General features: G+C 39.9%; 1 protein-coding gene and 1 long non-coding RNA gene across 4 annotated transcripts in view; both read left to right on the top strand.

Moving 5' to 3' along the window:
* Positions 1 to 27,156, top strand: part of Pde11 (Phosphodiesterase 11) — a 58,914-nt gene that overhangs the window by 12,523 nt on the left and 19,235 nt on the right. The gene's annotated exons all lie outside the window — the stretch shown is intronic.
* On the top strand, positions 1,884 to 27,033 carry LOC117183906 (uncharacterized). The gene is made up of 2 exons (XR_004469007.1): positions 1,884 to 3,213; positions 26,952 to 27,033. It is a non-coding gene; the product is annotated as an uncharacterized lncRNA (long non-coding RNA).

The raw sequence follows: 27,156 nt of genomic DNA, 5'->3' as shown, positions 1-27,156 counted from the left end.
AATTGTGTTAATTTTTTTTAACTCTTTTTTTTTGCTTTGGGTACATTTGTTAGATTTTCGTTTACTTTGTTTTTCTTGCTTGGCTTTTCGTTGCATTTGTGTCTCTTTTCTGTGATTTTGCTTTACTTTGCTTTGTTTTCCTTGCCTTGCTTTTGCTTTGCGTTGCTTTTCGCTCTTTAAAACTCCATTTTTATAGCCGGCATTTTGGCATTGAGCAAAAGAGAGACGACGAGACTCACTCGAACCGCGAGGCGAATATCGTAAGGGGAAATGAGCGTAAGAGAGAAAGCTTTTGGTCAGACAAAGTCAAAAGCTTTGCGTGGGGTAAAAGTTTATCGAAAGTTTTCTCTGAAAACAGCTGTAAAGCAAACTTTTGAGTGGTTTTTTCTGCTTCTGTTTCTGGTTTGCTCAAAAAGCCGGTTCTTTTTGGCCAACTGACGTGAGGTGCATACCCATACTCTTGCAGGCAGATACTTAAGCGTGTGTGTGTGTGTGTGTTTTTTCGCTTCTTTTGGGCATGGAAGATAACTAACGGTGCATTTCTCGATACGATATAATATACCATTCGAATCGGTGTCTGCTTTGAGTCATGCCACAGAAATGAAATGCGTTTTGTTCTTTTCATTTCATTTCATTTCATTTTGTTTTGTTTTTTTGCTTTTGTTTCGAAGAAGAAGATGAGGATTGAAAACAGCTGTTGCCTTTGTTTGATGCCGATATCCCAGAAACAGAACAGATCCACAAGACAGAAAACAGAGAGTTTAAGTAAACTTCACTTGAAGATTACAAAATGTTTTCTGTTTTCCCATTTTCTCCATTGTTTTTCAATTAACGAGAGCTGTGGATTGGAGAGTATTTCAAAATTGTTGAATAAATGATGATATTGTATGTATACAAAACAATTTTTTCAATGCACAACTGATTTTAAACGAGATTTTTTGAATCGATTTCTGGGCGTAATAAAAGTTTATTGACCCTTCGATATTATTTAGACACAATTGTGGAGATTTTTTCTGGAAATAAATCAATAAATAGACTGTGAATAATGTCCTAGTTTTGATCTCATATAAACCCAAAAATTCTTAAGTAAAGGAACTAAAATACCAAAGTATTCAGATATGTAAGATCAAAATAAATTATACAAAACTTTATAATCGAAATCTAGTACATTTTATAGGACCTCCCGAGGAAATTTATAATAAATAAATAAATCAATTGAAAATCATTAAAAAATAAACTTTTTTGAGAATCTTTGATATAGGAATGATATGCATATCAGGGTTTATTAATGCCCATACGCAAATCACGATGAAGGGATTAAATGTGTCTGGAAAGTAAATATATGTACATATGTAATACGAGGGAACCCCCTGCTTATACTTATGCTTGAACAAACAATGAATAATCAAAAAAGAAACAGATATTTCTCATACTTTAGGGATACTTTACAGCTTTTTCCTCCCCTACCACTCTTTTTCTCCAGTGTCATACTGCAGGCTCATTCCATTTTTTCTGACAATTACTACGAAAGCCTCTTCAAGCAGAAACTTTGGCGCGGCGCTCCATGTGGCGCTTCTGTCCCCAGTGACACTGCCACTGCCACTGGCGCAACTGTTGCTGTGGATGTTGCGTCTGCCGCTGCCGCTGCTGCTGTTGCTGCCCATCAATTCATTAGGCTATCGGCGGCAGGCAGGCGGCAATCAATTACGGCCATGGTCACGTTAGCGTCAACAGCGGCAGCAACAGTAACGACACCTAACGGCAAGCCAAAGTCGCACATTTCCCAGGTCACACAGATACAGATACAATTTGGTTTCGCCTGATAAGAAAAATCTGACTAAAGCAGAGCCAAAAGAAAAACGAAAAGCAGCAAAGAAGAAAGAGGAGAGGGCTGGGGGGGCGGCAAAGAAAAATGGTGCGCTATCAACAAGTTGAATGCGAAGGCAACAAAGAGCGAGAGAAAACGAATGGAAAAACTACAAAAGACAACAATCAGCAAAGACAGAGACAGATACAGAGAGAGAGAGCGAGAGAGAGTGGGGTACGAGAGCGGGCCACTGAGAGGGAGAGTAGAGTAGGCAAAGCAAAAGTTCATTAGTCGCTCGCGATAAACTACAAAACAAAAAAAAAAACGGCAAAAGAAAAGAAACAAAAAACAAAAGAGCGGACACACTAACACACTTGCAGGGACGCTCCACACAAAAAGCACTCGAGCAAAAGCACTCCATTGCATATTTTGAGTGGCGTTTTTTCGCTTTGTTTATTTTAGGCGAATTCGCCGCGAGGGCAGCTCAGCTCTGCCTGTCCGTTCATGTCGGTGTTCTCGGCGCTCCCACACGACGCCCCCTCCTCCGTCTGCTCGCTGCCCGATAAAACAGAAGTCGCTCATTTTTGAGTGTAAATATGAACCCCCAGAGAGAGCAGAGCCAGCTTCGGCTGACTTCGGCTGCGGCGAAAAAGGCGAGAAGCGGACCGGTTTTTCCATCGCATCGCTCATACGTTGCTCAGAATCATCAAAACGACTTTTCAAATTTCAAAACATTTTCATTTCCCAGCCGCCCCGTTAGCATCGCGTTCGTACGAAGTGCCGCGCCGCGCGTCTGTGGCACACGTCTGTTGATCGTCGACGGGAACGGAACGCCACACTGCCACTGCCGCACAAAAGCAGCCCGAAAAGCAATTCAAATTCAATTCGAAAATAAAAACCTTAAAAAACACCAACCTCAAATTGATTTCGTGTTCGGGCCAGAGTTTTGTACCCAGTGCGTGTGTAAAAATATATTCACAACAAAAGTAAAAAGTAAAAGAATTTACAGAAACGAGGAGAGGAGGAGGCAATGAAACGTTTTTCTGTGCGATCCAACGGTCGGTCGCGTGCTCAATTCTCCTGCTTCTGCTTCTGCTTCTCGTCGCTCTTCGCTCTGTTCTGCTCTGCTCCGTCCGCTCTGTCGGGAGGAAGCATTCGTGTGTGTTCGTGTTTGTGTGTGTCCCCAAGGTGTGAAAAAAGTATATACATAATAGATCTGGTGGTACGTACACCCCTATGGCCACCGCTGTCTGCCATATAATAGCGGTGTTTCGAGTGTTCGAGTGCTCGTGTTACAATTAGCAACAAAAATTCAACAAATTCAACAAATCCAAATAAAAAAGGCGTAAAATTATGCCCCACAGCAAAACGCTAATTGGAAAAGTCAAGAAAACTAAACCAGAAAAGTGAGCAAAAAAAAAAGTATACAAAAGAGTATTTCCGCAGAGTTTCTCAATTGAGAGTGTCTTCGTCTTCTATTTTTTGTTTGCCAATTGCAGCTGATCGTCGACTCCTCGTCCCGTCCCCCCCTCCCACCTTTTTGTGCGTTCTCTTCTTGACGGCGGACAGCGTTGCCAGCTTGCATTTTTGCTCGCAGCTTATCGCTCTCTGTTCTTCTCTCTCTCTCTCTGCGTGTGTGTGTGTTTTTTTAGTGCCTTTTACTATTTGTTGTTTATTATTTATTATTGCAGTCGTTGCTTTTGTTGTTGGGGTTGTATCTCGCGCGGCGTCCAAGCGTGCAAAAAATTATAACGAAATTGAAATTAAACAAGAAAACGGAAGGCAAGGCAAGGCAAGGTCTGCTTTCGAAGCATTGGTTACCCTTGGAGATCAGATCGGTTGTTTGTACTTACAAATACATATGGATGTAGTATCTCTGCGATATAGGGGATCTAAATTTGAGACAATTCGGTGGTAGTGTTATGTATGTTTCTGCCTGGGAAAGAAAACTAAAGTTTGGGGCAACAAAAATGTTCTTTGGGTGTTCTTTTTTAAGATTTGACTGAATTCTCTTAAGAAATCCATCTTATTGTATATAGTGATTCGATTATTATTATTATCCGACTATGCAATGTCCAATATATTGTTTTTCCACCGATATAGTGATCCATTAACTGAGTGAATGTATACCCCCTTCGACTCGGCTGTTCTTGTCGATCTGGAACTTACGAGTAGCTACATATATTCCATATAGGATCAAAAGTGCTTCACCTTTTGCGTTGCAAACATTTGTGGCACATCGTAATACCGTCTGCAAAATCGTAATAAAGTATCTTTGACTCCCTCTGTCCCTCTCCCTCTAAACATTTATTGGTCATATTTATGGTCTTATTATATTGTGATTTGTGATGGTCACTCGGTTTTTGTTGTTTCTGTTTCTTTTTTTTTTGGCGGAAACTGCGCGTTTTCCTAAAAAAGTAGACCATTGAGTGGGTGTAAAAGAGAGGTCGGAGCGAGACAGAGACACGAGAGCGTGCGCAAGCTGTCCAGCGATAAGCTGTCTGGGCAGGCAGGCGGTCGGGCAGGCGGCCCTTTGCGTCTATCTCTCTCCTTCACCCACTCAGCCGCTCGCTCTGCCTCTCCCTTTCCCCACTCCTTCGGACAGGTGCGTTCTGCTCTGTTCAATTCGCTTTGTTGTCATTTGCTTTTGCTGTTCTGCCGCTGTCCCGCTGTTCTGTCTCTCTCGCAGAACAATGCTCTCTCGCATATGAAGCGCTCTCTCGTATGCATAAAGGTGTGTGTTGTGTGTTGTGTGTAGGTGCATGTGTGTATGAAAAGTTTAGTCATTAAAGTTTTTACGGTTCTTTTTTTTATGTTTGTTGTTGTTGTTGCTTTTACTGTAACGGAAATGGTTTTGTCGCTGTTTTTTTTTGTTTGTTGTTCTTTTGGCTTTGTTTTTGTGTTGTCTCTTTTTGGGAGCTTATTTGGCCAATATTTTAGGGAGAGTGGAGTGTTAAAAAATGCTACCTCTTTTCTTCTCTTCTCCACCGAAGTTGAAGAAGAATTCTTTAGATTCTTGGCATCAAAAAAAGTGTTAAATGGGACGTTGAAAGATGTAGGACAGAAATGTGAAAGAAATGGATGAGAAAAGGAGAAATGTAACAGAAATATAGATGCTCTAGAGTAATATGAAACATAAGAAAAAAGTTTAGGATATAGTACTGACATAATTTCACAATAAATTGTACTCTGCAAACATTTTGCTTTCAAAATGTGCGAAAAATTGAGATAATTTTGGGAAAGATACTGTAGATAGTACATAGTTCTCATACCTCTTAAATTGTGATTACCAGAAACATGTATAAGTGTTTTAAAATCAAGAAAATCCCCATCCACTTGAAGCACTTCTAGTGTTCCCTTTTCACTGATACGAGACCCCGAAATTATGCTCGCCAAAAATCCATGCCACACGCACTCTGCATGGACAGACCCAAACAGATGGAGTCCCAGAAGCCACCACCCACTGGCACCCCCCCAAAACAACACGACATTGTTGTTTATGATTGTCATTATCAGAAGAGAAGGAATTACCGTTGTTATCCAGTTAAATCTAGTCGTTACTCACTTGCACCGAGGAGCACTCAGTGCGGTGGGTGGCCTTATCAAAAGGGTAGTATCAGCCTCTGATAGTACCGTTTGAAGAGGCCTTAACCATTTGGGGAATGACTTCGTCAGTTGGCCAAAATAGTCATTGACCATTCCGCCGAGCAGTAGTAGGGGAACTACGAGAATTATGGCATGGGAAATGCTTAGATTGCGGACAGGAGAGGGGTCTCACCTCCGTTCAAAGATTGTGTAAAAGTTTGCCCAACACTTGAGGAAAAGTTCCATTCTTGAAACAAATAATAAATAAAAAAAACAATAAAAGACAATTCCTACACTAAAACACTTAAAATTATCGTAGGGGTAGAATTCATTTGTTGTTCCCAGGGGAATCTGTAGTAGTACCTGTAGGAATTTCTTTTACTACTTTAAAATAATACGTAATCTCTAAAATATTCCATTAAATAAACAAAGAAATTATTCACCCACAGAGAATTTTAATTTAAAAAGAAAAAAACCCAAGAAGAGAATATTTTGTATAATTTATTTGAAAATATTGCACATGATTGAAATTTTGGGTAGGGGGGATTCCTCACTCCCCCCACCCCTTAAGGTTACGCTCTGCAAAAAAAATACGCCTTTGACGAAAGCAAACCATAAACGAGATGCAAATTGAATTAATCAACAGCCAAAGAAAACAAAGAACAAAATAATAAAAAAAAACCGAGCGAAGAAAAAAATGAAAATAAAAGATACTAAAACAAAATATAACTAAAAATCGTGCCACGTGCCTCGGATGAGCCACAATAATATTGTTAACAGCTGTTTTGGCTTTCCCCCACCCCCCCAATAAATATGAAAAAATTTCATCAAAACAAATTGAACGAAACAAAGGTACGAAAGAAAAGCAAAAGGTGTCAAAAGCACGAGAACAAGCAAAGAAAGAAAAGGTTCAAAGACACTGGAAAAAAATGATAAAAAACAAGCGTAAAAATATAAACATAATGAATAATGGAATATGGAATGGAATATACAAAAGATAATATGTGTTTATCCATGACATAATGGAGATTAAATGTGATAAAGAAATATAAGAAATACAAAATTACATTAGGTAATCATCAGATCAAACAGAATAGACAATTCCTACTCTGAGTCGGTCCCTCGAATCCAATAACAACCAAAATACACAGTCTTTGACGATAGAACGATACGACCTGCTATCGGGAAATATACCGAAAGGTGAAAGGCATTACATTACATCCAGTCCATCCAGAGAATATTTCAAAATTGTATCAAAGGAAATGGGATGCCAATAGTGTGCCCTGAATAGTGGTCTTTCGTTCTCTTAAATCTCTTGCGAAACAAACGTATTTTCACGATTAAATTATATTACATACAATAATCGATGGTTTGCCTCATAATTGAACCAATAATAAATTTGTAATAAGCTAAAGAGGAAGCAAAAATAGGTCTCCTTTGTTTGAATTTTGTTGGAAAGCATCCAAGAATTGTTAACCCGCATCGAAGAAGGCCCTTCTCCTCCTAGTGACGGCCCTCGCCGGCCCCTCCTCTTGCCATGGCTTTGCCTTGGCCAATCCGCATACAAACCGACCAAATGTGGCCAGCAGGAAGCATTCAGCAGCCAGTCCCCTTCGGCTGGACCACCTTCTGCATTTGGCCATAATAATCTCACGCAGAGGCGGTGGCAGAGGGGCACTGGGCAGGGGCAGGGGCAGGGGCAGTCGTAATTACCATCTACGAGTATCTGTGTGCAATCAACTTGAGATATTTTATATCGCATATGCGATACTTATACACCGATATTGCCACCCCCCCACCCCCATTGAGACATGGTTTGGTGTGGGAAAGGGAAGGGGGTTGCGGGAACCCATTTGTACAGAATGGATACAGAATCTGCGGATAACCATAGGATGATAACTGTTCAAAAAATGGCTGGAATCTCCTCTGCAAACTTTAAAGACACGGAATTCCTGGAATATAATCATCCATAGCCATTAGTATTTTGCACAAATTGTTAAACTTTTCTGAGTGGTTTTAAGGGGAAACCCAAGGAGATTTCTATGACCTATTGATATTGAAATTTGTTTGAATGCCAACTGGTTTTTTTCTCGCTCTTTTTGCATGAAGAGTGGTGGTATAATTATTAATTTATGTTTATAAATCATACTTTTGTGGGATTATATTTTGAAGATTCGTAATCGTTTATTTTCAAGGGGATTTCCCTGGAAATTAAGGTAATTGTTAGCCACATTTATCAGCATAAATCATATGTAATTATGGATTTGTTTTATGTATTGTAAAATCACAAAAATTCCAGCAATAATACACATTGTTCTCTGCTAGATTTAAAGTTACTTTGGGAAGTATGCATCCAAGGCATGATGAAGCATTTCTTGGAGTATCTTTGGACATTTCTTGTACTTTGTAGATCTTAAGTTGTACGACCTTGAATTGTGTGCAAAAATCATCATGATTGGGCATTGAATATATCATAAATACCCTACACTTAAACCCATTTCTCATCTCTCATATCGAAGTCCCATCCTCACTGGGAGAAAGCTAGAGGCTTAAGCCTTTAGATGCCATTCCCAAAGTGAATCATGCCCTTGGCAACCAAAAATATCAATAAATTTAATGAATGGAAAATCCCCCTTCAACAATCAAAAGTATTTTCTTTGCTGCCAGGCCATATTTTCCTCAAGAAATTAATGAGGAAAAAGATACAATTTTTTGTGTATCTTACACCACAATACAATTCTGCGCAACTCGTAAAATCTTGAAAATATTACCCTACAAATGTATCCAAAAGATGCATATATTTCATACATATATATATATATAGATATCTCATTCACAGTTCGATGTCTGAAGGCTACCGATCACCGAGAAAATACATGTGTAAACATGAGATCGTAGCATTTTTGACAGCATTTTCTAGCCCGGAAAATTGCCTCGCCATTCATTTGGCTGGAAAAGTCTGTGTTTCTTGGGAAATCCAATAGAAAATTGAGTCATTTGTGTGGCATTTCCTCTACTCTATAGAGAGTGGGTGGTGGCTGAGGAGGAGGAGGAGGAGGAGGAGGAGGTGTGGTGCGGTTCGGTTCGGTTCGTGGGGGATCGTCCGTCGGGCATACTTGCGTCACAGATCGCAGAGCGAGAGGTGGAGGCAGCAGATTGGAACAAAAGAACAAAATGTGTGCCAAATAAACGATTTAAAAGTCATCCGAGGGTATATGTATTGTATTTTTTGCATATAGCAACAATATGTATGTGGAAAATACGATCTGAAGGAAATGTGGCAGCTGCCCACACACACACAGACACAGACACAGACACCGAGGGGCGGGGGAGGGGCAGAGACTGTCGTCATATATTGTATGTGCACTGGACGAAATAATTGAAAGAAAAAGAGCATTCCGTACAAAAGACAAAGATTTGCATGTGTGGATCCTTGAGGCAGAAAAAATACCGAGGAGAAAGCAGAGGGGTAAAGGTACTGCCTATGGCCACCCTTCTGGGTCGCTGGATCGATTGTAAAAACAACTAAATACATTGCCTGGGCATGATTCAGCACATTTAGTGCTCCACTGAAGTTTCGTGAATATGAATATGAAGTTTCTTTCAGTGTAAATGCCAGCATCTCTCTGCTCTCCCCAGTCTCGTCTCTCTCCCGCTGCTATTCTCTGCCGCTCTCTCGCTCTCTTTTTTGCTGCCTCGCTGCTCTCTTTGCCCGACTTTTGCCCGAATTCGCCGCAAAATTGAGACGCGCGCGCAGCTTTGGCTTTGGCTTTGCCTCCCATTCCCCCTCCCTCTCCACTCCGCCATCGCGCTTATCAGTTGATACGCTGCATGCGCTCTCTCTCTCCCTCCCTCTCTTTACCCCCCTTGTTTTTGGCAGCCAATTGATAGAACAAGCAGCTCTGCTCTTAATTAATATGCCTGAATAATATATAGAATGGAAGCGAATGGAATGGAATGGAATATGTATCTTTTGTGTGTTTTAATTGCAATTAATCTTCATTTTGTTGATACAAAAATCAAACACGATTTCATTAATTTCTATATCAGAGCAAAGCAGAGCAGAGCAGAGCAGATGCTCTTCCCCCGTCTCTCTCTCTCTCCTTTCCTATCTTTGTTTTTGCTTTGTTTTGTTTTGTTTACATTGTGCTTTTGTTTTTCTTCTTTTGTTTTCGTCGCGTGCGTCCATTCTCCATTCTCTGTTTTCCGTGCCTTTTCGTGCTCGTGGAAATTTTCCAAGCTCTCAATAAGTATATAGAATTATATAGAATTAAAATTGATTCTGAAAAAAGCCACAAGCCGCCCTCCCCACCCACAGAGGGAGGGGGGAGGGGGCAGAGGGTCAAACCTGGCGCCTGCTTAAACGTTTGTGCTGCTGTTGCACTTTTCTGTGTATCCCTTGGGTATTGGAGGGTATAAAGGGCTGGCAATCATATTTGACACCCAATGATCAGAATGGAGCTATAGAGTCGGATCGGGGGAAGTTTAGAATTAAAATGGTCTCCAATTTATAGATATATCTGTCTTATATTGTATCTCAAAGTCTGAAAACTTTATATAACTAAATTCCAATCAAAATATTGAAAATTCAGCTGTATTCTCCTTTATAATCGATGATAGAGTAATGTATCTTCTATCTTCTAGGGTATTAATGAGCTCTACACCAAATACCTTTTTTCTCTACGTTTTTCTTCTATTTTATCTCTATTTTTTTTCTTCTATTTTTTCTCTACTGTTTTTCCCATTTTAATTACCCAAAGGGGCAATTTGCAATTGTTGTTGTTGTTTGACCGCAGAGGGGAAGAAACGAAGAAAGGAAACAGTGGGGAAGGGAGTAGAAGGGTGGTGGGGGGCGGCGAACCTGTAGAAAATCATAGACATTACCTGGGATTGCCATTGCCTAATCGTGTAACAAAGACAAATGGCAAATGAAAACTAGTTTAAAATGCGATTACCTAATTGCCTATTCCAAGGGGGAAAAGGGTAGGCCACTTTTCGTAATCGTGGTATTCCCGAGAACATGTGATTTTTTATTGGAATTATTATCGAAATGTCTTCATAAATTAAGGAAATTTTAATGGAATCTCGTAACAGAATCTTTCACTGGAATTGCTTTCATCTAAAGACTTAAACCTTAACCTACGACAATTTTCACTCCCCAAAGCTGCATATAAGAGTGTATTTCCCATCCTAAATGAATGCCCATTAAATTCCATTAAAGAAATGCATTAATTGTTATAAATATTTAATTGAAATTCAATTTCAATTAGCAGTGGAATACTTTCGGGATTCTTAAATTGCCAATGATAACGATAATGATTATTATAATGTTAATAATTCTCCTCCCATCCTTCAGGGCATCCCCCCATTCCCCTTGCGAATTATTTATGATTTCATTAGCCCGCTGGCTGGGGCTCATTACGGGCATCCATGTCATAATTTTGGACGTTGTTTTTTGTGACTTCAAACGTGATTTCCTTTCTGCTTTCCCTGGAAAATCATTGAGGGCCCCCTAACGTTTGCCCTGCAGCTCTTTCCCAGGAAAATCGTCTTGACATCCATCGCTCCCGTTACACCGAAAATCGTTTCAAATTACCAAATTTCCACGAATCCTCGTACATAAATGTTCATTTGAACTCAAGAGCCAAGTTCTTGTTGACTGTTTTTGTGTCTGTTTCTCTTCTTTTTTTTGTTGTACTCATTTATGTGCAATGTCGTGCAATATTTAGATTATTGGATACAGTTTTCAACAGACCGAGGCGACCGCCCAGGGGCTGGGGATCGTCTTACAAATTATGCTGCCGCCTGACTGATAAATAATCAACTCAAAGCCCCCCCCCGGCGAATGCCCCGCCAAGTCTGGAAATTAATATATACAAAATACACACACAAAAATTCGGTTTGCTTTTTTCCTGTGTTTATTTTCACGAGGCAGCGGGCGAGCGACCGCCTGCCTGCCTGCAAAAATTCTTAATACAAAATAAGGAAAAAAAAGATACAAATATGGCTTTAAAAAAAAGTATTGCGGCGGCTCTAAAAACCAACAAACAAAACAATTACAAGTGACAAACGATAGATACATAGTACCCACAAAAATATACCATAATTTTCCATCCATCTCCCACGCAAAATAAACAAAAAAATATCATAAAATATATAGTCATCAGATATTTGTTTGGCTTTCCGTATATTTATTTATTCGTTTGATTTTCTTGAATTAGATGCGAGATGACAATCGAGACAAAATTCAATTGTAAAAAAGTTTCCGCTTATGGAAATTGTGGAATAATATAATAATATTTGTAAGCGGTTTGTTTTCTTCTCGTGTTTCCCAGATCCCACATCCCAGATCGAAAAGTCGATCAATATTGTCACAGACGCCACGTAATGCCTGATCATCCAGTAATTAACACTTGATTATCACTTCTTCTATTTTTTGGATGACAACCCCGCCAAATGGCACATTTTTTGGGGAACGAGCAAGGGCTTGTGGGGATACACGTGTCAAGGGGAAGCGAAATTGTCATAGGTTAAGGTTTATTCGAAAAGCGAAAGATACTTTTGGAAAGATGTAGCTTATAGTATAAGAACCCCTCTTAGCCCTCGCTAGATCTCTCCCAGAGAGACGCGTATAGCAAATTAGTCAAAAGATACTTTACAAGATTCTATTGAACTGTTGTATCTTTTGAAATATTTCCAAAGTATTTCCAAAGAAGATACTTTTTGAATGGTGTATCTTTTAGCATAAACGAACTTTTATAAGGAGGAAGCAGCAGATACCTTTTCTGGGTGTTGTATCTTTTTGTTATCAACCCTTGAGCATTTATCTATTTTAATAATTTCCAATTTAAAATCGAATTTTTAATTTCATAAATTTTCTTAATTTTGTTTATTATTAAAACCTCATAAATAAAGGTTTTAATTAACTTTTCGTGCTTAAATAATTAAGACCTTGATTAAACTCGTGCTTTCTGCTGGAAAGATACAATGAATATCCAGAAAATACAAAACCTAGCATAAAAAGCGTATTCTAGGAATGAGAATTTAATTATAAAACATTTCATACCCAAAGTAAATCCTGTGAAAAAGTTTCAGAACTGGCTTAAAAAATTATAAAAATTAAACTCGATTTCCCTGAAATATCTTGAGAATCGTAGACCATAAATAACCAATTTCGTAGCTCATTTCTCTCCGATTTCAAAGCCAAATTGTATCTTTTTTTTGGCCCAGAACTTACCTTTCCCACTCACAAAAACACTTTTGGCCTTTTGGCACTTTTCCCCCTCGAAATGCGTGTGGCCTGGAGGCCCCTTGGCGTTGCGTTGCGTTGCGCTCGCGCCAGCTGGCAAATGTTCAAAAATCGGAAACCAAACCAAATTTATTTTCCATTTATAAAATTTAATTACTTATAATTTAAACTTTGTGGCGCTTTTTCAATCATATTTTGATGCTAGCAAAGGGATGGAATAGAGAGGGTGGAATGGGCATCGGAATTGGCATCGGAATCGTGTGTGTAATTTGATTAGATTTTCACACATTTATTGGGGGATTTTTCGCATATTGCTAATTGTCGGTGCCGGTGGCATGATTTCTATTGGCCCCTGATTTGTGTTACGCTTTTGGATTGATTTGACGTCAGCGTACGACACGGATTTTGTTGACTTAGGTTTGGATGAGGTTTTGGCGATTGTAGAAGAGGATTCCAGAGAAAAGGCTAACTATGCGGAGGGAGGAGACGCAGGGAGAGAGGATTCTTGTAGAGAATCTGATTCACGGAGGTGGTAGACCTCATTCATCAGCCGCGACACATATGATTTGTGTATTACCAAAAACATTCAAGGCTTTGGAAAAACAATTTGTCAGCAGCTAAAAAAATGAAATAATTCTATTTCTTATGAGTAATACATCAGTTGTGGCTTTCTTCTTTGTATTTTTTGGACAGAATTTCCTTCTGTTTTTCCTTGATTTTGTGCAGATTTCTCAATTTTGCAATATTGACAGGTCTGTCGATTGGCTTTAATGGCTTTAACCTTTAAATATGGGAGTACTCGCACTCGCACTCGTACTTTTTGCGTGATGGGTTTTTTCTTTGGTTGGTTTTGCTTGGCTTGATTGCACGCACTGATGGCCAGGCATCCAACGTCCAGCATCCAACATCCACAGCAGGACACCACAAGGTGTGTGTGTGTGTGGCAGCGGTCAAGGAAAATCAAAAGAAAATAGCTTGGCGAAAATTGCCACAGAAATGTACTTGGATTTTTCCATTGAATTGCATTTGGAAATAGTTTTCAAGTGCCTGAAGGCCTGGAGGAGGGGCTGAAGGGGCTGGGCTACTGGAAAGATATTATAAATTTAAGTGAAATTATTTATTGATTTTATTTATATTTTTGCTTGTGGAATTTTCTTTAAAAAAAAAAGAGTGACATTTAAATTATAAAAAAAATAATTGAAATGTCAGAAACACAAATAGGAACTCTTTTCGTAGGCGGGAATAATTGGACAGGCAACATTTTGAGGCATGATTTTGTCACCATTTAAATGATTGATTTCCTTGTTAATTGTGACTGCATTTTATGGCTCAATTTGGTTTAAAGCGAGTGCGTTTATGTGCATGAAACGCACCTTATTAAATGTACAAAACTCATAATTTATTACTCGAGTTGCAGCCAGCAGCCAGAAGCAACAACAAAACATTAGTAATTAATTTGACAGATTAATTAAAACAAAATTCCCAGCAGCAACAGAGAGGGAGAAAGAGAGAGGGGTTGAAGGAAAGTTGCTTTAGTGGGGATAAGGGGGAGGAGGGGAGTGTGTGTGAGTGTGGGTGGGGGTGGGGGTGTGTGCGTGTGTGGTGCAATCAGGCGGTTAATTGAACTGCACCCAGTGCCCCAGCTACAGTCTCATGAAGCGTCCCAAAGCATACACTCGCCAACACAGAAAACACTCGCCAACACAGAAAACACAAAACACACGCACACGCCTTCCTCCGAAGAAAAATGCAATGGAAGTGGAAGAGGATGAGAATGAAAATTAGCCAAAAACAAGGGGTAGCAAAGAAAAACTAAAGATGGATTTTTGAATGTTCTAGAATGTAGTATTGGAATATAGTATGGTGATCAAAAAGAGTATTCCTAAAAGAAGAGTTTTATAGCGATGTTTTTCCCTTAAAAAATATAGGGTGTATAAGGAGAACCTATCTTTGATCATTCCTTTCTTTGATTTCATTTCATGACAAAGAAAAATCTATAAAAAAAGGCGTCGGAAATTCCATTGTGTGGAAGATATTTTCGGTCTCTTTCTGCTTAAACTGAAAACTAATGAAGAACCAACTTTTTCTTTAGAAATTACTCGAAGAAAATAAAGGAAAAGCAAAGAAGATTATTATTAAACTATGAATACCAAAGATGAACAATAAAACTATGGCATAGAAAAGATGAACAGATACTTTTCCGATATGTTTACGTACCACCTGCTTAGGCCGAGATAAATCAGGAATAACTTAAGAAGGAAATTTTCCACAAGCATATTTATTGTATGTTGCATTCATCCCATCAGAATGATAATACCCCTGCTGCTCTAGAGGGTATACTCGTACTGAAAATGTATAAAGTTGATGGCTGGCGGCGCTGGCTCCTCGCTGGCGACTCGCTTGGTGGCTATGAAGGCGGCACCCGGGACCCAACCGAAGTCCAAGAGTCATTCACAGAAATTGCTTTAGGTGGCGTCACAATTGTTGTCTCTGTTGTTGTTGTTGTTTTTTCCTGGCAATTATAAGTGCAACAACAACAGCAGCATTCAGTAATGGGGGCCACACGTACATACATACATACATACATACATACTCGTCCATGTATTATTTTTCTTGTTATTGTCTTAGAGCCGCCTGCCGACTGCCGCCTGCCGCCTGCTGCTGGCGGCACGGCGTTTGCTCAATGAATGGAATGCATTGAACGGGTGAGAGAGTGAGTGAGCGAATAAAGGAGTGAATGAATGAGTATTTGGAATACAAAAACAAAAAAGTACGAAAGAAATGACACGATAAGCAACAGCAACAACAGAGACAGCAGGAGCAGCAGCAGAAAAAAACTGAGACACCAGCAGCAGAAAGAAGAAAAACAACAAAAACAACAACGAACAGCAGGCAATGACAACTCCCTGATAGTCTTTGACTTTTGTCTTTTCCTCTTTCCCTCTTTACCTCTTTACCCTGCTTTTTTTTGCCTTAATTTTACGTTTAGTTTTTTTCTCTCTCTCTACTTGTCTTTCTTTAGTGTTGGTTTTGTACCCCTCTTTCCATCCGTTGGGTGTTTTTTTCTACCCCTTTTCTAACCCCCCCGCCGTTCTTTGGTCACTGCCGCCGCCTCTGCCTCTGCCTCTGCCGTCGCTGTTTCTGTCTCATTGACGCGTGAGAAGAGAAGAGGTTCATTGACTGTTTTGTTGATTTTTATTTGTATTTTCTATGCTTGGATTCGTGCTGGAAAATCTAATGGAAGTCCGTCCGAGTGCGATGGTACGATGGTGATTTGGTATTTAGTATTTAGTACGCGATTAATGCAGAAAGCTTTTGCTTTAGAATTCAGAATTTTTCTAGACGTTAAATGTTGCTGCTGCTGCTGCTGCTGCAGGGGTTAAGTGTTGCTGCTGCAGGGGTTAAATGTTGCTGCTGCTGTTCCCTCTGCTGATATCAAGAGTATTCCCGTTAAAGGGTTTTATTCTACAAATTGCATTGAATTCCTCTCTTCTTCCCATATGATCTTTTCCTTCTCACTCCCTTTCTTTCTTTCTTAATCCTCATTTCGGCGCGCTCCCGCTCCCGCTATGCTCTCAGCAACATTGAGTCTAAGCAATACATATTGAAGCAGCTTTCGATCCAAACAACATTTATTGAATATCGTTTGCTTATTTCATAACAAAATTGTAACTTTATTTCTCAGTCTCCGACATATTGTAGTATCTTTTGCATCGGCTTTAACTAAAATTAATAAATGAAAACTAATAATTATTGGTGCTTCAGGCAATTGTCGTCCTTGGACTCTTTCCGCTGTGTTTTTAACTCTTTCTGCAGGATCTATCTATAACTTTCTTCTGATAAAATAACCTCCCATATTATCGCTTATTTCTGTTTATATTTTCATTCATTTGTTGCTTTTCCTTCATTCATTTGTTGCGACGGGCTCTACAAATGTTCACAAAATGTTGCTGAGTGCTTCACAAAAATGTGGCTAATGTTGCCATTTTTGTTAGTACTTTTGCTGCAGTTAATGTGCACTCTTGTTGCTGGACTATTACTGCAACAATTGTTGCAAATGTTACTGCTGTTTGTTGCTGCTTCTTTTGTGGCGTTTGTTGCTTCTACAAACTGCTGTAGTTATAGCCTTTGCTTAGATTTTCCTTCCACAATTGTTGCTGTTGCTTAAGCCAATATTTTTCTTCTTCTAAATGTTGCTCCCATTCTTGCCTGCTCCCCCTGCTCCTTCTCTGCCCCCCGCTGTCTTTTTTTCCTCCTCATAAGTTTTTCCCACATTTTCGTTTAATTGCTAGTAAAAACATGGCCCATACGGATAGCTCTTGGCCTGTTCCTCTCAAATGTTTAGCCAGGCTGCAGGACACATCTCGAGGGTTCTGCTTCGTCAGGTGCAACCGCTCAAGTGCGTGTGTGCCTCGCTTTTCTTGGGTTTTTCCTCGGAAAAGTAGGCAACGTTTGAAGCCTGGCAAAGAGCATAGCAGCAGCCTCCCTCGCCGCCCCCTCTTTAGCCTTGACTGCTGACAGAATTTTGTCTTAATTAGAGCTTCGTCGTCGTCTGCTTTGACGTCATGGAAATGCAACAGACACTGATATTCCCTTTCCCCTGTCCCTTCGCAGTTTTCCCTTTGCGGTCAACTAATTTTAGCCGAAAAACCATTGAGCATTGAACTTTGTTTCCTTTGTTTCCTGCTGCCACAAATTGGTAAATTTCCACACTAAAAATAGCCAAAAAACAACGCAAGACAAGACAAGAAAAGAAAAGTGTGTTTACTTGACTAATTAATTGTTGCCCTTTCCCTTCCCCGCCCCCTTCCCCACCCCCTTCGACTTTCTCGCAAAAACAAAACACAGGAAACGGCCATCAGTTATTTTGGGGTCCTTTTTTTTGGTGTTTTTTGGGGACTTATCTTTTTTGTTATTTGGTTTTCTATTTGTGGGTGGGTGGGTCGTTCGCTCCATTCATAATTTTGCTTTTAATAATTTTTTTATTTTAATAGATTTACTGTTTTATTGTCAGGCAATTTAATGAATGATTCGAATGTTTGAATTGTTTAAATATTTGCACATTGAGTGCGTGCCTGGAAACAGGGAATAATAAACAGATACCACACAGAATATTTTCAAGTGTTTTTTGGGGCGATACGTGCCATAAGGAAGCGACTGTCTGATGGAACTGATTGCAAGTGTCGCCACCCCACCACTGTGGGGGGTTCTTTCCGTATAGATAAAGACTTTTGAAGGCAATAGATGACTTGGATGATTTATGGGTTCAGTTTTGTTGAAGCGCAAAACACTAGAAAGTTGAAGGCGTTATTTTTTCTGGTATTAAATGCATTTTTGTGAGCACAAAACTATAGTATGCCTTCAAAAGCTCGTTGCTATGGCATTAACACAGCTGCAGTTGTTCGAAAGCCAGGTGTTCAAAGAGCCAAAACGAATTTTGTTCATTTTTGGGTGGAATGATGGTCCGATTGATTCAGATTCTAATACAATCTGGTAGCTATGAGCCTTCTCACTGATTTTGCATTGCATTCCCATCTTTTATTGGACATCACTTCAGCTCCTGGTGCCATGGTTGCTGCTGCTTCAGGCACACCAGGCACTCCAGGCTCTTATGGCTGCGTCTGCGACTCCAATTTCATTTGATTTTTTCTGCCCCAATTGCAACGGAAATTCATTTCGAGTACTGCCTGGCCCCTGACCATTTCCACAGAATTTTTGATGAAATATGCATGGAAAAATCTCATAAAACATCTTCTGCAACTGCTAAAGTTCTTGCTTCACAGAGAATACTCCTAAATATAAAAAGCTTTCGACATAAATCATATTTGAGCTCCAACATCAGTTTTGTCTCTGCAAAATATAGTTTTTGGAATTTTTTTGCCAAATAAAATATGACATATTTTTGGGTATAAAATAAATGTCTCTAAAACCTCTAAAAAAATGTTTCACCAGAGCCATGAAAGTTATACAAAACAAAAAAAATCCATTTACCAAAATCCAGACCAAAAGGTAGGAAAAACCACGAAAAGAATCCCTTTTTTTGCTCCCATGGCAGCCGAAATCCCCGTGGCGTATACTTGATCTCCTCTCCTCTGTGCATGATGCACCTTTCCTGCTGCTCTTTTGCTTTTTTTTTTTTTTGCTGTGTGCTGCTGGCAGATGAAAATAGTTTAATCAAAATCTTAAATGGAGCATTTAAATTCTTGGCAAAGCTCTCGACTTTCTGACTGAAGGCGGGGCCCTGCCATCCCCCAGCCTCCTCTTTCGATAGACAAACAAACAAACAAACTAATTTTGGGCCCCCCTCTGGCTTGAGTCTTGCCACTGGACCATGGCTCTGGCTCCTGGGACAGGCTTTGGGGACAGCTTTTAGTGTGGTGGGGAGGGGAGGGGAGGGGAAGGGAAAACAAACCGAACATTTCGGCGACAAGCGCAATCAGCGCAATAACACTGGCAGAAAGAGGAGGGCCGGAAGGAGAAGGAGTAGCAGCCTCCTGCATGTTGACCTTCAAGGGGGAGGATGATAGGGATGGGGATGGGGCTGGGGATGAGGCCTCGTAGAAACAAGATTTAGGAATGAGATGTGGTGGCGGTGCCTCAGAGAGAGAGAGAGATAGAGAGAGAGAGAGTACGGAATTGTTATTTGTGCAGTCGGAGCACGTTTGTCATTGGTAATTTCGGAGCATGTCATAATGATAACTCAAACAAGCAAACGAACATGTGAGAGTGCGGAGTGGCTGGCAGATGGGCTGGATAAATGGCTGGGGAGGGCCCCACGAATGTTTGCTTATAATTTGTGTATATTTTAGGAAGCCCTACCGCCAGCGAATGCAGCTATTAAATTAGAGACCTTTGCTAATATTTGGACAGCGTCGCACGTACTTTATTTCGCATGTTGATTGATAAAGGAACCATCCAGTAGGAAAGACAAGCGGCAGAGAGGTCGACAAAACCGCAGAAAAACTGCAAGAGATGGGAAAAAAACGCAACCCCGTGGAGGCTATGAAATGAAAAGAAATTTCTTGGAAAAAGTTCCTTTGAAGCGGATGTTCACTTCGGTTACAAGAAACGTCAGACAGCGCTTAATAATCATTTTTTATTAAAAACGAAAGAAAGGGTGTGGTATTTTTACGCAGAAGAGTGAAATACACTCTAAGAAGCAACGTTTTTTGTATTTCTTTTGCTGCTGCGTTTCAAGACGCCTCAAATTTCAAGCGAGTGGTTTTTCCAGAGAAGGCGTTTTAAACCGCTTCTAAATGCTCAGAAGTGCGTCACAAAACGCATCAAATTCAAACGAGTGCGTAATAAAACGCCTCAAAAGGTAAACGAGTGCGTTTTAAATCGCTTTGGCCTTCAAATATTTAATAAAAATATTATAATGTCAGGAAAAGGCGTTTTAAATCGCATTAATTTGTATGAATGTTCTGCTGTTTCATCGGATTTTAAGCAAATGAAACGCATTCAATTCCCTGAAAAAAAATGCAAACAAAAAGTGCACAGTTTTTGTACTCGTAAAAGGCTTATTACAAAGAGTTTTTCATGCCACAACGTCATTTAATGAAAATAATCCTCAGGTAATAGGATTTTCATTTAAATGCTACAATATTTCAAAGAAACGTGGGACTGTAACGTGGCTTATGGTTCATAGAAAAGGCTGCCAAAGAGGGTTCATGGCTTGATGTTTGCCCTCTTTTGCAGCTGGAAACATCATCATTTCTTGAAAATGAGCTACACCAAGCCACAAGGGCCCTTTCTATCACAAAGTTCCCCTTTCTCCTTCGTTCAGAGGAAAAAGAAGAAAGAAAGAAAGATCTAATAAGTTACGCCACAAAGAGGAGATTTATGATAAGAACTGAGAACTGGCGACGCCTTTTGCGCATACAATTTCAATATTTCTTCATCTTCCAAGAGACCCAACAGCCAGCAGCCAACAGCAGCAGCAGGAAAGTGTAAGAAGAGTGTAAACGAAGGCCCTTGAGGAGTGGTGGGTGGTGATGGTTTCCCTTGTGGCAAGTAAATTGAAAGAAAGTCTCACTCAAGTGGCTGACAGCATTTTGTATCTGCTGCCTCAGCATCATCATTTTCCTCACATTTTCCCTTTTCTTGTTCTTTTTTTTTGTGCGGATGTCTGCGGATGCGCTTTTAAATTGGAAATGCGATATGATGGCTGCGGCAGCGGCAACAGCAGCAGAATTCTATGGGGGATCTATGGTGGAATAGAAAGTTGCTCATACGCCCCGTGGTCCGAGTCATTTAATGTTTCGCAAAAAGCCATTAAAAAAACACAGACAGCCAGCTGAAAAGTTATAAACAGTTTTAACACTTGCATACAAGTCGTAAAAGTCGGCTATAATTTTGAGCAATTTCTGCCTGCAAAACATGCAATTAGACGGGGGCCTTATCCTTGGCAGGAAAGGGGAACGAGAAGGGTGAAAGCAGGGGTTAACCCTGAATTCAATTTACTGAAATTATGTTTCTCATTAGAGAGAAAAAAGCCATAACTTTGAAGATTATTCGGTTTTAATTGGGAGCTTTCAGGAGTTTTCCGGAGTTTCGTTGCGGGGAAAACTTTTGCAGATGAACATTCACGTAGAGCGGGAGTGTGTTTTATTCGTTGCAATTTATAATAGCTTGTTAGCTTTTCCAAGAACGGAATGTTACAGAATTTTACTGGGTTTTCCAGCGACTTTTCTGAGAAGAATCGTTTCAAAGCGATTTAAATCGCACACGCTTGATAGTTGAAGCGTTTAAAAACGCATTGGTTTGTCTTTTGAGGCGTTTAAAGACGCGTATGCTTTTATAAACGCTCGCATGCAGCGCTCTGTGGAAATATCAAGCAGCCGCCGCATTGTCCGTCTTTTTCCTAATATTTAATTTAATATAATACCCGCCATAAAAGTAATAATAGTGGTAGTTGTAGAATATCTGATTTTCTCCCTCGGAATATGTCGCCTTTCGCCGCCCGACAAATGAGAGTCGTTTATGGTCTGCGCTGCCATTTGGATAACTTTTTTCTGCTCCCTCCGCCATCCCCTCTCTATGGCTGACCTTGAAACCCCCCTCCACTTCGTTGGGTGCATGAAAACGCGTAGTTACATCTATATCTCTGTATATTCTATAGATATCGTGTAGATATATTTGTGTGTAATGGTTGTCTATATTAAAATATTGAATGCCAACAATAAAACAGAGCCATAATGCACACAGGAACACACGCACATGCGAGTATCTACTTGTATGAGCTTGTATCTGTATCTGTGAGATACTATATATATATAATTCCGTTTGATAGTTAACTGTCGAAAGCAGCACAGGGCCTGGCCAATGCCATTGGGCCATCGAATGAGTAGCACGCTTGCTTTTAATGGCCCTACGGCTCTTGAGCTCCCTCTTCCCCCTCTTCCCCCTCTTTCGTGTAAAAATTTCTGCGAAATTATTGTACTTAAATTTGCATGTGAAAGGTTTTCCGTTTCTGTTGAAGTTGTTAGTAGATTACAATATGTGCTGAATTCTCTGTAAAAATAAATGTCATTTATTTTCCCAATTAAGGCGAAAATTAAGTAGAAAAATATCATTCAGATCTAGAGACTATAAAATATACGAAAAGCAGCCATCAAACCTAAACAAATGAATCATTTGCCTTATCAAAATGGTCAATATTTACCTTTAAAAATCAATGTTCGCATATTTATTTTTTAAGTTTTTCAATATTTGTATATAATTTTATTATTTTACTATTTTTGTAAATCTTTCTTATGAAAAAGATTTCGCCTAAAAATACTAGAAAGATACTGAAAAAATACTGGATTAATACCAGAAAAAATATTAGAAAATATGAAATGCAATAAATCCTAGTTATGAAAGCGATTTCGCCTAAAAATACTAGAAAAATACTGAAATCATTCTGTAAAAAATATTGGAAAATAGTAAAAAAAAAAATAACATCCGTTTCATTTAAGGCATTATGTTCTAGTATTTCTTTGTTGCTTTTTTTCTGGTTATTTTTTTTGTCTATGTTTTTTACACTTTTAATGACTTTTAATACTCCCCCATCCTTCAGATGCTATCTAAAAGTCTATAAAACTTATCTTTAATGAATTTTTCCAAACTTAAAAATTGTTTAAATATGAGTAATATTATCTAACAATAATTAAATGTTGCTGCTACGGGAAGTCGGCTTAAAGGCGGCAGCTGTTGCAGCTGCTGCTCCTCTTGTTTGATAAGAGTTATCACAACAAACCCCTGTCTGTGTGTGTGTGTGTGTGTGTGTGTGTGTGTGTGTGTAATTTGTGGGGGATCATCAAGTGCGTGTGGGGGGTGTGCAACCCTATCACTCCTGATGCGTGCTCTCTTTTATCTTCGCACTTATTCCCCCGACTGCCGGGAGTCCCTCTCTTCGCATCTCTCCTCTGTCGAGGTTGTTGATAATAAAATATAGCTGAATGCACGCGCCCCGCAAATGTGATAATCGGTATTTATTTATTTATTTAATTTCATTTCAATTTGTTTAAAGAAAAGAGCAAGAAAAGGCAGGCAAACGTTTTTTTGTGAGTGATTTTTGTAGAGAGAGTGAGAGAGATCTATCTATCTATGAAAAGATACAGCTACACATCTCCTATATGTTTTATTCTCTTAAGAACTTTTAGTAGCCCGTATCTTTGCATAAGAGAATTCTATGGAAAGATACACTTCTCTGTTGATGGTTGAAAAGTCTTGCTATCTGGAAGATACAACCTATCTCGTGGATTTTATGCTCTTAACAGTGAGAAATACATATATTTGAATGAAAGAAAAGTTTCGCTATCTATTTGATAATGTATCTTGAAGATACACACACCTATTGTATCTCATATTTTATGGTAGTTGCCCCTTAATCTGTTGTTTTTTGTATTATGTGGGACAATGTTTTTCTTTTCTGCTGTCTTTTAGCATCTTTCTGCCTCTCTCTCTCCTACTGTGTCTCTCGCTGTTTCTCTCTCTCTCCCTCTTTATGCCTTGCAACAGCAACAGGTTATTGATCCAAGAAGACAATGTTTTGTAGTTTTTTGTTGTATTTCTAGAATGCAAATAGCATTGGGTTCTTCTGTTTCGTCCTTTTTGGCAGTCCTTTGGCCCTAATCGACTTTGGCTAGTGTCGTGACGCGGCGGCCACGTCTAATGATTACAACCCAGCGCCCTCCCCCTCCCCTCCCTTGCGTTTTGGCCATGGCTTATGCTTACGCCATGCCATCGCTTGACTGGACGGCGGCGAGTGCCTCAAGTGCCGCCTGTGCTGTAGCCCTTGTTTGCATTGCCACGGAATATATGTGTATGTGGCAGATACTACAGATACTACAGCTGTGTGCAGTCGTATAGATACAGATACAGATACAGATAGAGGTACAGCTATAGATATAAGTGTGTACATGGTATATGGCTTTGTTATCTGTTATCTGTGTTGGCCTCTGCCTGGCCGCCTGCCTGCTACTATCAAAACGGTGTCCAAACTGTTCTGTTTGTATCTGTATCTGTATCTGTATCTATGTGCGCCGAAAGGTGTCTGTGTCTGTGGCGTGCGCCATTAATGAACATCGTTTGCTTATCCCCCAGACGGACTCCACTCCACACTCAGGTTTCAGTGTCCCCTGCCCCCTGCCCCCTGCCACTTGCCCCTGGCCCCCTGCTACGTACTTTTACCTATGCTATTGACATAATATAAGCGTGCTCTCTCTCTCTCTCGCTCTCCCTCTCGTGGTTCTCTTTTTACTCTATTTTGTGGTTGGGAATAAAAATAGTTTTTTGCTCTCTCTCTTTCACTCTTTCTGCCCCCAGTTGCTAGGTGTACAAAAAAAGATACAAATGTAGAAAAGGAGCTGAGGAGCAGAGGATAAAAAAGGAGGTGAGATGTAAACGAAGAGCAAAAAGTAGCAGAAATAAAAGAAATAAAAACCATGGGGCACCCACGGTGCGTATGGGTAATGGCCGGCCGCAATACACATTGCATATGCAACATGTGCGGCATGTGCGGCATGTGCGGCATGGAGCATATGGCAAGCCACAAAAAAGACGTTGAATGAGTAAAGATACTCTGGCTCTGGAGATACATAGATAGATTTTTCAGAGCCTCTACCCAAACGCTGGACAACACTGCGTATGTGTAATTTTTTGCAGGGAGGAAAATCAAAACTGTTTTTTGGATTGAATCTGAATAGTTATTCATAAAACGCCCCCTCAGGCTCCCCCTCTGGCCTCCCCATCACTTGCCTCCTCCTCTCTGACAGCTGGTTGCTTGTTGCATGTTGCCTGACCGCCGGGCGAGGCCACGAGTGACACTTGACAGCAGAAATGATTTCATTTCCGCTCAACGACAATAGAAATCATTTCCTCTGCTTTTACTGAGAAATAAAATGAAATGAAGCAGATTGAAGGGCTGTCAAAGGATTGCACAACTCTCGCAACTTGCAACTGCCGCTGACAGGGCCACTGCCTCTGCCACTGCCGCTGCCGCTGCCACTGCAAGTGTCACTGAATTTCAGTTTCTACTATTTGAATAGATAGAATGATGCAAGGGGAAGTTGATGATGGCAATTGTTGCTGGCTGTGATGCTGCCTCTGCCACTGTCTATCCTGCCTCTGCCTCTACTGCTGCTGCTAATGAATGTTGCAATGCGTTGATTGAAGGATGAATGCTGGAATTTATGCTGACAAGAGGAAGCTGCTGTCAAATGGCAGACATTACGTAGGGAAACTCCTCAGAGATACGATTTTATATCAAAAATCTGGAAACTAACCCAAAAATTTTTAAGAATTTATCCATTACAAAAAATATATATCCGAATATGTACGAATGCATCCTTGCCAAATATCTTCATGTTTTTGAGGCGCTGTAGGCAATCCTTTGAAGATATATTTCCTTGCATCTCTTTCTCTTGAAAACCCTATTGCTTCTCTGAATCTCGCCTTACCCCTCACCATATTCACTATTCTCCTCTCTCCCCTCCTATCCACTCCCCTCTCACCGCTCACCTCTCCCTCCTCTGCTCTCCTCTATGTCCTGTCCACGGCTGTTTGCTTTTGGTCGCTTTTTGAGTATTATTGACGTTTCGGCGATGAGAGGCAGCGGCTGAGTCGAAGTCGATTGTTGATTTTACTTAACTGACACTTTCCTAGGGATGGCATGGGAATGGGCCTACCGGTACTCTGTGTACTCTTTCCACGTTCCACGTTCCGTACACCGCAATGCAGGCAGAGTGTCTGCCGACAGCCTCCTCCTGCCCCCCGCCCCTGCCTCTTCTTACTGCCCCGTTACGACAGCTTGCTCCTGCCCCTTTGCCCCTTTGCCCCTCTGCCTCTACAGCGACATTTTGGAGTCTTGTTTGTTTATCAATTGGCGGCCTGTCTGTCGCTGTCCCCTCTGTCCCTCTCCCCCGTCTCTTTCAATGAGTGTCTCGGCCAACAATTGACTGTTGGCGACCCCAAAAAGCGTTAATTGAATTGCCTCTCAGCATATGGAGAAAATGGCAGCAGCAGCAGGCAGCTAACCTTTAACCTGAACTGAACCCTAAGAAAACACTAAGCAAAATGATCAAAGCAGAAGATAAACTCAAATATTAAATAAACTATAAATATTGAATTGAAAAATGTATACCATTCGATTTTTGCTACGAGGGTAGTGGAAAATGTACAAGAAAAGTATTTGAAAATAAAAATATTTAATTTGATTAGAATTCATATTTAAATTTAAATATATTTATTCTTATTTAATTTCACATATTTCGCTACTATTTGAATATATTTTAATTAATTCATTTTAAAAGGTTTTTTTTTTACCTTATTTAAAAATAATATTTAAAAATACTTTCTTTTTGAAGCATTTATGCTAAAATCAAAGTGAATTCTATTAAATTTCTGTCATGTTTTGTATTCAAAAAGCGCATATTTAATTGAATTTTTCTCTGAGTGTATGTGCCCTTGAAAATCCACACATTCTGGTGCAATCCATGATTTCTGTAGATCAAGAACAGGAATAGGAATACTTCTTCGCTTTAAAGGGCCACAGAGTCTCGTTTCTCTCTGCTGTTGAAACATTTGGCTTGCATATTCTATAAATACAAATTTATTCAGGGAGAAACTCTCGGAAGAAACTCTCTTCTGGAAATAGTTTGCGGCTAAAACTTTTGCTGCGGCCATCAGCTGTCTGCAAAGTTTTGGGGCAAGGGTCACCGCGTAGCAGAGAAGAAGAGGGTATTCCCGTATCCTCTGTCCCTCTCTCTCTCTCTCTCTATCTTTTTGAAAATATAAATTTATTCAACGAAATGCAAACCTCAACAGGTCTTCCCCTTTGTCTCTCCGTCTCTCCATTGAATAACTGAATAATTTGTCAAGTAAATAAACACAATAAAAACAAAAACAAGAAACACAGTTATTATGAAAGTTCAACAAAGTGAAAAACCAACAAAAAACAACAACAATAGCAGCAGTAGCACCTCCAGCAGCAGCACCCGTAAAGTTCATAATAATATTGATACGAATATAA

This window comes from Drosophila pseudoobscura, chromosome 4 (genome assembly GCF_009870125.1).
Source record: "Drosophila pseudoobscura strain MV-25-SWS-2005 chromosome 4, UCI_Dpse_MV25, whole genome shotgun sequence".
Lineage (NCBI taxonomy): Eukaryota > Metazoa > Arthropoda > Insecta > Diptera > Drosophilidae > Drosophila > Drosophila pseudoobscura.
This window is presented reverse-complemented; position numbering and strand designations above follow the sequence as displayed.